Source organism: Mustelus asterias, chromosome 2 (assembly GCF_964213995.1).
Source record: "Mustelus asterias chromosome 2, sMusAst1.hap1.1, whole genome shotgun sequence".
NCBI classification, from domain to species: Eukaryota; Metazoa; Chordata; class Chondrichthyes; order Carcharhiniformes; family Triakidae; genus Mustelus; species Mustelus asterias.
The window spans coordinates 75,093,670-75,104,671 of record NC_135802.1 but is presented as its reverse complement, the minus strand read 5'-3'; the positions used below and the strand labels follow the sequence as shown (position 1 = coordinate 75,104,671).

The 11,002-nt window shown below is 48.0% G+C and overlaps 1 non-coding gene across 1 annotated transcript; it reads right to left on the bottom strand.

Annotated features, from left to right (window-relative positions):
• Nucleotides 1-8,434: 8,434 nt before the first annotated feature.
• LOC144482126 (U2 spliceosomal RNA) lies at nt 8,435-8,626 on the bottom strand. The gene has a single exon (XR_013495865.1). It is a non-coding gene; the product is annotated as a U2 spliceosomal RNA (small nuclear RNA).
• Nucleotides 8,627-11,002: the final 2,376 nt, after the last annotated feature.

Sequence of the window (11,002 nt, the reverse complement as noted above, 5' to 3'; positions counted from 1 at the left end):
CCGAGGGATAACCCCGCAGCAAACTCGGAACAAGGTAAAATAAGAGGAGTTTCACAATATCCACCTCTTTAGCGCTCATACAATAAAAAAGCGATAAAGGAAAGAAAGGGGTACAGGGCAAGACCACAATAAAAAGAAGAGTTATCATTTTGCGTGAGTCCAGAATTCAGAATTCAAAGTTCAGTGGTGCATTCCTTCAGAGGTTAGCCACCTGAAACTGTGACAGGATGATTGTGGTGGACCTCAGTTGTGCCTTTGTCCTATTTGGACCACCGTTGTGTGTGCTTGTCATACCTGGACACATCCCCTTCCAGTTTGGGTCCTCCCCTCAGCACCTAGTATAAAGGTGGCTGTCTCCTCCCCCTTGTTCAGTCCAGGTTGGTTATATGTTGGGATCTGCTCCTGATTCTGTTGTGAATAAAAGCCTACACTTATATTGGCATATCGGTAGTCTTTCGCCTTATTGTGACAGTTGGTGTCTCACTGTGGGAGTGCTGCTCGGGCTGCAGTAGAGTAATTAATTTATTTAATTATTTTTCAGTTCAATTAGTGAAAAAAATCGGAGGTTTTTTTTTCTAAACAGGAAATAGGCCCAGCAGCAGCCTGGGAAGATTTTGGAGGGTTTAAAAGTAGGCCGCACCTTTGAGCGGGCAGCGTCGTTAGCGGGCAGTGGAGTGAGCAGGGGACAGAGTGAGAGCTAAAAGGGCTTTGGCTCACAGGGCTTCGGCGAGGAAGGTTGTTTGTTTGTTTTTCTTCGGTTACACCCCCTTTTTGTTTTATCCCCAAAACTAAAAAGGACATGGCTGGTATGAGTGGGAGGCCAGTATACTGCATTCGGTGTGGGATGTGGGAGTTCCTGGAGACAACTTGCCTCCCGGAAGTCCATATCTGTGCCAGATGTGTGGAACTACATCTCCTGAAGGATCGTGTAAGGGAGCTGGAGCTGAGGCTCGATGAACTCAGTTTAGTTAGGGAAAATGAGAGAGTCATAGATAAAAGTTATAGTCAGGTAGTGACACCAGGGTCTCGGAAGGAAGACACGTGGGTCACGGTTAGGAGGGGTAATAGTCAGAAGGGTGATGTGCCAGAAAGCACCCCAGTGGCAGTCTCCCATAAGAGAAAGGGATGGGCAACAGATGGGAGAAGGGAAGGGAGTGAGCAGTCTGTGGAGGGATCCCCTGTGGTTGTCCCCCTCCACAATAGGTATATTGTTTTGGATTCTGTGGAGGGGGATGACCCTCCAGGGGTAAGCCACGAGGACCAGATCGCCTCCACGGGGACAGGCTCAGGGGTCCGGAAGGGAAAGAAGGGGTTTAGGAGAGCGATAGTTGTGGGGGACGCAATAGTTAGAGATACGGACAGGCGCTTCTGTGGGACTGAACGAGAATCCAGGATGGTAGTCTGCCTCCCTGGTGCCGGGGTACTGGATGTCTCCGAGAGGGTAGGAAGCATATTTAAAAAGGAAGGTAGTCAAACGGATGTGATTGTACACATTGGGGGAAGTGATGTAGGTAGGAAGAGCAGGGGGGTCATACGAGAGAAATTCAGGGAGTTGGGTGCTAGGCTAAAAAGTAAGACCTCCAGTGTAGCAATCTCTGGACTGCTCCCGGTGCCTAGTGCAAGTGAGGCTCGGAACAGGGAGATTCTACAGTTGAACGCGTGGCTAAAGGACTGGTGCAAGAGGGAGGGTTTTAAATTCATAGATAACTGGGAAATCTTCAAGTCAGGATGGCAACTGTACAGAAAGGATGGGTTACACCTTAACTGGAAGGGAGCAAATATCCTGGCTGGGAGTTTTGCTCGAGTGTTTCGGCAGGATTTAAACTAGTGTGGCAGGGGGGTGGGGAACAAAACAGGAGGTCAGTAAATACTGAGGCTGGGGTCGAGCTGGGGGCCAGGGCAAGGCTAGCTAAGAAGAGGAGCACTCTGGAGGAGGAGGACCTGACTGGGCCTGGAGGTCTGGAGTGCATCTGCTTCAATGCGAGGAGTGTAACGGGTAAAACAGACGAACTTAGGGCCTTAATGCTTGTGCGGAATTTGGATGTGGTTGCGGTGACGGAAACTTGGTTAAAAGAAGGACAGGACTGGCAGCTGAATATTCCGGGGTATCAGTGTTTTAGGCGAGACAGAGGAGGGGCTAAAAAAGGTGGGGGAGTAGCGATATTAGTTAAGGAGCATATTACCGCGGTGCAGAGGGTAGACAACTTAGAGGGGTCATGTACTGAGTCGCTGTGGGTGGAACTCAGAAACAGGAAGGGTGCAGTCACTATGCTGGGGGTGTACTACAGACCACCCAACAGCCCACGGGAAGTGGAGGAAAGGATATGTCAGGAGATTCTGGATAGGTGCAGAAAACATAGGGTTGTTGTAGTGGGGGACTTTAATTTCCCTGGCACAGACTGGAAAGTGCTTAGAGCTGGGGGACCGGACGGGGAGGAATTTGTAAAATGCGTACTGGAAGGTTCTTTGGAACAGTATGTAGATAGCCCGACTAGAGAGGGGGCTATACTGGACCTAGTTCTGGGAAATGAGCCCGGTCAGGTCGTCAAAGTTTCGATAGGGGAACATGTGGCAAATAGTGACCACAACTCTGTTAACTTTAGGATAGTAATGGACAAGGATGAGTGCTGTCCTACGGGCAGGGTGCTAAATTGGGGGAAGGCTGACTATAGCCGGATTAGGCAGGAATTGGTGGATGTTGATTGGGAGAGGATGTTCGAGGGTAAGTCCGCGTCTGGCATGTGGGAGTCTTTTAAGGAACTATTGATAAGGCTGCAGGATAGGCATGTGCCTGTAAAAAGGAAAGATAGGAAAGGTAGGATTCGAGAGCCGTGGATAACCAGGGAAATTGAGGATCTGATTAAAATGAAAAGGGAGGCGTACGTTAAGTCCAGGCAACTGAAAACAGATGGAGCTCTGGAGGAATACAGAGAGAGTAGGAAAGATCTCAAACGGGGAGTTAGAAGGGCAAAAAGAGGGCACGAGATGTTCTTGGCAGGCAGGATTAAGGAGAATCCTAAGGCATTCTATTCATACGTTAGGAACAAAAGAGTTGTCAGGGAGAAAATTGGACCTCTCAGGGACAAAGGAGGGGAATTATGCTTAGAACCCAAGGGAATAGGGGAGATCCTAAATGAATACTTTGCATCGGTATTCACGAAGGAGAGGGGCGTGTTAACCGGGAGTGTCTCGGAGGGAGGTGTTGACCCGTTAGAGAAAATCTCCATTACGAGAGAGGAAGTGTTAGGTTTTTTAGGGAACATTAAAACTGACAAAGCCCCAGGGCCTGATGGCATCTATCCTCGACTGCTCAGGGAGACGAGAGAGGAAATTGTTGGGCCTCTGACGGAAATCTTTGTCGCTTCTTTGGACACGGGTGAGGTCCCTGAGGATTGGAGGATAGCGAATGTGGTCCCGTTGTTTAAGAAGGGTAGCAGGGATAACCCAGGAAATTATAGGCCGGTGAGCTTGACGTCCGTGGTAGGGAAGTTGTTGGAGAGGATTCTTAGAGACAGGATGTATGTGCATTTAGAACGGAACAATCTCATTAGTGACAGACAGCATGGTTTTGTAAGAGGGAGGTCGTGCCTTACAAATTTGGTGGAGTTTTTTGAGGAAGTGACAAAAACGGTTGATGAAGGAAGGGCCGTGGATGTCGTCTATATGGATTTCAGTAAGGCATTTGACAAAGTCCCACATGGCAGGTTGGTTAAGAAGGTTAAGGCTCATGGGATACAAGGAGAAGTGGCTCGATGGGTGGAGAACTGGCTTGGCCATAGGAGACAGAGGGTAGTGGTCGAAGGGTCTTTTTCCGGCTGGAGGTCTGTGACCAGTGGTGTTCCGCAGGGCTCTGTACTGGGACCTCTGCTATTTGTGATATATATAAATGATTTGGAAGAAGGTGTAACTGGTGTAATCAGCAAGTTTGCGGATGACACAAAGATGGCTGGAATTGCGGATAGCGAAGAGCATTGTCGGGCAATACAGCAGGATATAGATAGGCTGGAAAATTGGGCGGAGAGGTGGCAGATGGAATTTAATCCGGATAAATGCGAAGTGATGCATTTTGGAAGAAATAATGTAGGGAGGAGTTATGCAATAAATGGCAGAGTCATCAGGAGTATAGAAACACAGAGGGACCTAGGTGTGCAAGTCCACAAATCCTTGAAGGTGGCAACACAGGTGCAGAAGGTGGTGAAGAAGGCATGTGGTATGCTTGCCTTTATAGGACGGGGTATAGAGTATAAAAGCTGGAGTCTGATGATGCAGCTGTATAGAACGCTGGTTAGGCCACATTTGGAGTACTGCGTCCAGTTCTGGTCGCCGCACTACCAGAAGGACGTGGAGGCATTGGAGAGAGTGCAGAGAAGGTTTACCAGGATGTTGCCTGGTATGGAGGGTCTTAGCTATGAGGAGAGATTGGGTAGACTGGGGTTGTTCTCCTTGGAAAGACGGAGAATGAGGGGAGATCTAATAGAGGTATACAAGATTATGAAGGGTATAGGTAGGGTGAACAGTGGGAAGCTTTTTCCCAGGTCGGAGGTGACGATCACGAGGGGTCACGGGCTCAAGCTGAGAGGGGCGAAGTATAACTCAGACATCAGAGGGACATTTTTTACACAGAGGGTGGTGGGGGCCTGGAATGCGCTGCCAAGTAGGGTGGTGGAGGCAGGCACGCTGACATCGTTTAAGACTTACCTGGATAGTCACATGAGCAGCCTGGGAATGGAGGGATACAAACGATTGGTCTAGTTGGACCAAGGAGCGGCACAGGCTTGGAGGGCCGAAGGCCTGTTTCCTGTGCTGTACTGTTCTTTGTTCTTTGTTCTTTGAAGGGGGGGAGGTTTAACACAGATATCAGAAGGACATATTTCACACAGAGGGTCGTGGAGGCCTGGAATGTGTTGCCGGGCAAGGTGGTGGAGGCGGACACACTGGGAACGTTTAAGACTTATCTAGACAGCTATATGACCGGAGTGGGAATGGAGGGATACAAAAGAGTGGTCTAGTTTGGACCAGGGAGCGGCGCGGGCTAATTGTTCCTTGTTTCTCGTTTCAAGGCTTCATTCTATGATCATCTTGCTGGTGCCAGTACAGAGCGAGACTGCGGATAGTTGGGAACCTGTCTCGGGGGCAGGGAATTCATATGGTGTTCATGGAAGTGGAAATGACTAGGGTTGGGAAGCATTTTCCGATCAGGGCCATTGTGATCTCCTGGACTCGTTTCGATCGCCTCAGGGGGTCGGAGAGGAATTTCCCAGATTTTTTTTTTCCCCATATTGGCCCTGGGGTTTTTCACTCTGGGATTTCGCCTCTCCCTGGGGATCACATGGTCTGGAATAGGGGGGTGGGGGTGAGTTAATAGGTTGTAATGAACAAAGCATCGTAGCTGTGAGGGACAGCTCGGTGGATAGGATATTGGTATGTAGATAGGCTGGAAAATTGGGCGGGGATCCTGGATTCAGGATTCAATCCTGGACCGGGGAGCGGCGCGGGCTTGGAGGGCCGAAGGGCCTGTTCCTGTGCTGTATTGTTCTTTGTTCTTTGTTCTTTGTTCTATTGATAGCGCATCAATTTTATTCACAACAGTTACTAGCATGGAGCAGTTTCTAAAACCCGACAAGTTAGCATTAGACCCTCAAGATCACCCCCCCCCCCCCGTTATTTGATAACCTCACCCCGGATTGTAGGCCTATAGCCACCAAGAGTAGGCGCTATAGTGCGGATGACCGGGCCTTCATTCGGTCCGAGGTACAACGGCTGCTCCGGGAAGGGATTATCCAGGCCAGCACCAGCCCCTGGAGGGCGCAAGTGGTCGTAGTTAAATCGGGGGAGAAACACCGCATGGTGATTGACTACAGCCAGACCATAAATAGGTATACCCAACTAGATGCGTATCCTCTTCCCCGTATCGCGGACATAGTCAACTGCATCGCGCACTATAGGGTTTTCTCGACGATCGATTTGAAATCGGCTTACCACCAGCTCCCTATCCGCTCGGAGGATCGCCCATATACTGCCTTGGAGGCGGATGGCCGCCTCTACCAGTTCCTCCGAGTCCCCTTTGGTGTCACCAATGGGGTCTCAGTCTTCCAACGGGCCATGGATCAAATGGTGGACCAGCACGGATTACGGGCCACTTTCCCGTATCTGGATAACGTCACCATCTGCGGCCATGACCTGCAGGATCATGATGCCAACCTACAAAAATTCCTTCGTACGGCCACTCTCCTGAACCTCACATATAATGAGGCGAAGTGTGTTTTCCGGACACGCCGCCTTGCCATCCTTGGGTACGTGATAGAAAATGGTGTCCTTGGCCCCGACCCAGCCCGTATGCGTCCTCTTATGCAGCTTCCCCTCCCTACTACCCTCAAAGCACTGAGGAGATGCCTGGGCTTCTTCTCCTATTATGCCCAGTGGGTTCCCCGTTACGCAGATAAAGCCCGTCCGCTCCTAAAATCGACCTCTTTTCCCCTGGTGGAGGAGGCCCGTCGGGCCTTCGACGACATCAAAGCGGACATCGCGATGCACGCTGTGGACGAATCCATCCCATTCCAAGTGGAAAGTGATGCGTCTGACTTTGCCCTAGCTGCCACCCTTAACCAGAGGGGCCGTCCGGTGGCCTTCTTTTCCCGGACCTTACAAGGCCCTGAGATTCGACACTCCTCGGTCGAGAAGGAGGCCCAGGCCATCGTGGAAGCCGTCCGGCACTGGCACCATTATCTCGTGGGCCAACGATTCACCTTAATTACGGACCAGTGGTCAGTTGCCTTCCTGTTTAACACCAGGCAAAAGGGCAAGATTAAGAATGACAAGATCTTGCGGTGGAGGATTGAGCTCTCCACCTACAGATATGACATCATGGATCTGCTCCTGATTCTGTTGTGAATAAAAGCCTATACTTATATTGGCATATCGGTAGTCTTTCGCCTGATTGATAGCGCATCAATGATCCATCCTTTCCTTAGGTAAGGAGACCAAGACTATAAATAATATTCCAGGTGTGATCTCACCAAGGCTCCACAGAACTGCAGCAAGGCATCTTTACTCCTCTACTCCAATCCCCTTGTAATGAAGGTCAACAAGCCATTAGCTTTCCTAATTGCTTACTGCACCTGCTTACTAGCTTCTGTTGACTCATAAACATGGACATCCTGGTCCTTTTTGGGCATTAACACTTCCCAACCTCTCACCATTTAGGGGTGGCATGGTGGCTAGCTCTGCTGCCCCACAGGACCAGGGACCCAGATTCCAGCCTTGAGTGACTGTGGAGTTCGCACATTTGATTTATTTTTGTCACATGTATTAACATACACTGAAAAGTATTGTTTCTTGCATGCTATACAGACAAAACATACCGTTCATAGAGAAGGAAACGAGAGAGTGCAGAATGTAGTGTTACAGTCATAGCTAGGGTGTAGAGAAAGATCAACTTAATGCAAGGTAAGTCCATTCAAAAGTCTGACAGCAGCAGGGAAGAAGCTGTTCTTGAGTCAGTTGGTACGTGAACTCAGACTTTTGTATCCTTTTTCCGAAGGAAGAAGATGGAAGAGAGACAGACTGGGGTGCGTGGGGTCCTTAATTATGCTGGCTGCTTTGCCGAGGCAGCGGGAAGTGTAGACAGAGTCAATGGATGGGAGGCTGGTTTGTGTGATGGACTGGGCTACATTCATGACCTTTTGTAGTTATTTGCGGTGCCCATTTTCCCTGTGACTGCATGGATTTCCTCTGGGTGCTCCTTTGATTGTGAATCCTATTTTGTGCAAAAACTGGTCACTATCCTACTTAAGGAGGAGGCCAGTGGAGTCTCTTAGGGATTGAATTGGTTCCAAGAAAACGTATTGGATATATTCGAAGCCTGTAGTGTCACATTGGAACTATGTTCTAAGATCTGTATACTGGGTGTTGCTGCTTCATATTACAGAATCTCAGAATACACATATATCTTTATTGAGGACGAAATGAATGATTCTGTTGTTCCAGCGAAAACACCTACTTGACAATATCAATTTGTAACCATTAAATTCAGATGAGAAGAGAGGCTGCTGAACTCTTACAGCGCATTTAGGAAGAAATGGAACAAAAGCTGAAGTATGCAGAATGTGTCCTCTTTATTTGCTCATGGGGAGATGGAACTCTGGTTAGAATCTGCGCTTTCTGAGCTGAAACAGCAGGGACAATAATCTTTCTTTTTGAAACAGGGAAGTATCTGTTCTAAAATGTAATGATTATCTTTATTATGATATGACGGAGATAAGTAAATTACAGCATCTGCCTGCTCACAAATGTATTGCTGCATGATGGTGGGTTTTTTTTGTATTTTTAATCCAATTCAATCAAATCAAGTCCAATTCAGAGTCTCAACAAGTTGAGACATTCCCGATCCAAGCTGACAAGACAGGGCTCTCACCTCCTGTCTTGGGCTTGATCTACATGATCCAAGCTGATTGGAGTAGGCATTGCATCTCCTCCAAGGCTTGATCTCATTTGCATCTTAGCCAAAAGGCTGCGATGCTGCTTTTAAAAATTGCTTCAAATGAAGCTGAAATGTAACCTAATGACTTCAACCAAGCACAGCATGTCGATACTACACTTGATCTTAGCCAAAAGGCCGAGAAGCGATTGAGTGTGGCAGGGCAATACTTTTAACCTTAGTATGACAATAACAACCAGAGGAATTAAAAGGTACATTTTTCACTTCAATTAAAAAAAGAGTGCAGCTGTGCACACTGTCAAGTGGTCAGAAAACAGGGACAAGAGATTGAGACCATGAAATACACCCATGGTGTTGACTGGGAAGCTGGAGACCCTTAATATTCCTACACTCAAGTCTCATTAAAGTCTCAATCTTCTAGTAGAATTATTTCAGCAGGAACGAAGGTCAGCTCATAGTACTGCCGGTCAGCTTTGCTCCTACTTCAAGATACAAGAGCTTTAATTGCTCTGCAGTGAAGCATCAGCACTTAAAGTTTGACGCATTTTAGCAAATCTTGTCAAGACAGTTTTCTCAGCACTCTCTCAATACTACATCGAAATATAAACATCTAGGCAGATATTAGCAGGGCCATAGAGAGACACCATGGGCTCTGATGCTTCTCCTGTAAGAAGTCTCACAGTACCAGGTTAAAATGTGAGACTTGTGAGACTTCTTACTGTTTACCCCAGTCCAACGCCGGCATCTCCACATCATGGCTTCTCCTGTTTCCAGGCCCCTTATCTAACCATCCAACCCCCACCCAATTAGCACCAACCAATTCAAGTGCAGTAATGTGCTATTTCTATCCACACAAAAGGGTTTTGTGAACAGAAAAATTACACTTTGCATTGGGTGATAGATACTTTTTCATTTTAAATTGAAACTAACCGCATTTACAAAATCTCACCGTGACGCAGTTAATTGGAGAGCAAAGTATGGCAGATGTTGGAAATCTGAAATCTAACCAGGAAATACTGGAAATGCCCAGCGGACCAGGCAGCATCTATGGAGAGAGGAACAAAGTGAATGGGCGGAGTTTTACGACCTCATCGTGCCTGTTTTACGGCGGGAAAATTGGGCATGATGCAACTAGGAGAATGGCACCTGTTTTCACGCCTATTCCCGTTTTAACCAAGAAAAAGAAATCAGCGCGATCGGGACCCCGCCCAAAATGGGTGAAATGTCAATTTGCATTTTTTTGCATTCATCACAATGTAATTAGTGAACTACACTCCCAATCGTCCCAGCTCACCTGCCTTAACCACCTTGTTCAACGCAGCTGGATCGGTCAGGAAAACACCTCAAGTATAAAAGTTGGTTTCAGGCGCTTGATCAGTGAGGGTGAGCGAGGAGGCAGGTCTCCACATTCAAACTGCTCTGTGCTGCTCAGAGGGGGTTGTTTCTTGGTGGCCGTGTTGCATTTTGGGTCAGGTCAGGTCGGGGGGCGGGGTGGGGGGGGGGTAGCGGAGGTGCTGCTGTTGTTCATGGGGTCGAATCTCAGACTCTCAGCACGGACCCTGCTCAGAGCGCTGACCTCAGGTCTTAGCGCTGATCTAGGCAGCAGCAAGCACTGTTGCAAGTGACAGCATGGACACTGCTTCCCTGGACACAAGGTGGATGTGAGCTGCCTTCCTGAACCGCTGCAGCCCCTGGGGCGTAGGTACATCCACAGTGCTGGTAGGGAGGGAGATCCAGGATTTTGACCCAGCAGCAGTGAAGGAGTAGTGATATATTTCAAGTTTGCATGTTCTCCCCGTGTCTGCATGGGTTTCCACCGGGTGCTCCGGTTTCCTCCCACAGTCCAAAATGTGCAGGTTAGATGGATTGGCCATGATAAATTGCCCCTTAGTGTCTCAAGATGTGTACGTTAGGTGGATTAGCCGTGGTAAGTGTACGGGGTTGTGGGGTTAGGGCGGGGAGTGGGCCTAGGTAAAAATGCTCAATGCCTCCTTCTGCACTGTAGGGATTCAATGTTTCTATAATAATAATGAAACTTAGCTATGATTTGGAATTGTCAACTCTTTTCTCTTGACTCGTAGGTATGGACTGACAATTATCTTGCACTCGAGTGTTGTGTGTGTCATCTCCATTAATTCCACTCTCAAAAATTGAATGTGTATTTGTTCTTGAGGCTACGAGAGTGTTAGGTATGATGCTGTGGGGTTACTCTTTCAACTGATATCTAACCCTCCTGAACGTCACTCCATTCATGCTTTGACCATAGCTCCTTACAGAATTTTGACACTGCCGCATGTCCTCTCTTGTGAGTAAATCATTCTGACCTTCTGCCCAACATGAAGAGGAAGCAACTCCACACGTGCATGTTTGTCATGTGACCTGTGAAAAGGATAATGATAGACTTCAAGAGGACAGGATCAATCTGGTGAAATGGGCAGACACCTGGTGGATGCAATTTAGTGCAGAGAATTGTGAAGTGATGCATTTTGGTAAGAAGAATGAAGAGAAACAGTATATTATAAAATAAAGGATATAATTCTGAAGGGGGTGATAGAACAAGGAGAC